Source organism: Penaeus monodon, chromosome 11 (assembly GCF_015228065.2).
Source record: "Penaeus monodon isolate SGIC_2016 chromosome 11, NSTDA_Pmon_1, whole genome shotgun sequence".
NCBI lineage: Eukaryota > Metazoa > Arthropoda > Malacostraca > Decapoda > Penaeidae > Penaeus > Penaeus monodon.
The window spans coordinates 50,690,475-50,691,827 of record NC_051396.1 but is presented as its reverse complement, the minus strand read 5'-3'; the positions used below and the strand labels follow the sequence as shown (position 1 = coordinate 50,691,827).

The 1,353-nt window shown below is 27.6% G+C and overlaps 1 protein-coding gene across 1 annotated transcript in view; it reads left to right on the top strand.

Moving 5' to 3' along the window:
• The window catches only part of LOC119578623 (lon protease homolog 2, peroxisomal-like), a 110,405-nt gene that overhangs the window by 494 nt on the left and 108,558 nt on the right, over positions 1–1,353 (top strand). The window lies entirely within an intron of this gene.

Below are 1,353 nucleotides of genomic sequence, written 5' to 3'. Positions count from 1 at the left end.
CACACTTTAAACATTTCTCTTCACCTGTATTGCGTGCCTGCACTTGGCAACCTATATATATATATATATATATATCTATTATATGTATAATATATATATATTATATATATATATATATATATATATATATTTATATATATATTATATATATATATATATATCTATATATAATACATATATTTATACACTATACATATATATATATAATATATATATATTATAATATATATATAGATCTAGAGATATATATATATTATATCTATATATACACTACACACACACACACACACACCACACACTCGAATCGTCCCCGCTTCAAATGCTCTTTAAAGAGGGGGGGGTTTACTTGTGGGTGCGCTGGGTTTTATATTGTGTGTGTGTGTGTGGTTGTTTTTGTGTATGCTGTCCCACTCTTTCTGTCTGTCTGTCTGTCTGTCTCTCTCTACTCTCTCTCTCTGTCTCTCTCTCCTCTCTTCAACTCGTCTCTCTCTCTCTCTCTCTATATATATCAATAATATTAAATATGATATATATATATATGCCTATATATATATATATATATATATATATATAGATATATATATGCATATATATATTATTATGTATATATATATATCAATATATATTCTTACACACACACACACACACACACACACACACACACACACACACACACACACACACACACACACATATATATATATATATCATTATATATATATATATAGTATATAGATAGATATATTTATACTATATTGTATATATATATATATATATATCTATATATATATATCTATATATTATATATATTATATATAACACACAAACACACGTACACACACACACACACACACACACACCACACACGCAACACACACACATATATATATATAGATAATATTTATATAATATATATATCATCTCGATTATATGCATATATATATATATATATATATATATATATAATATATCTCACACACCACACACACCACACACACACCCACACACACACACACACCACCACAACACACCACACACACACACACCATTCACAGAGGAGCACACCAAACACACACCACCACCAGACACCACCACACACAACACACACACACACCCACACACGCACACAACACACACAAACACACCCACACACACGATATATATATATATATATATATATATAGATTATATATATATAGTTAGTATATATTATATATAGATGCTATATTATATATCTATTATATATACTATATTAATATATATATATATAATATGTATTATATCTAACACACAAACAACGCGCACACACACACACACACCACACACAACATATACATATAGAGCAATATATAT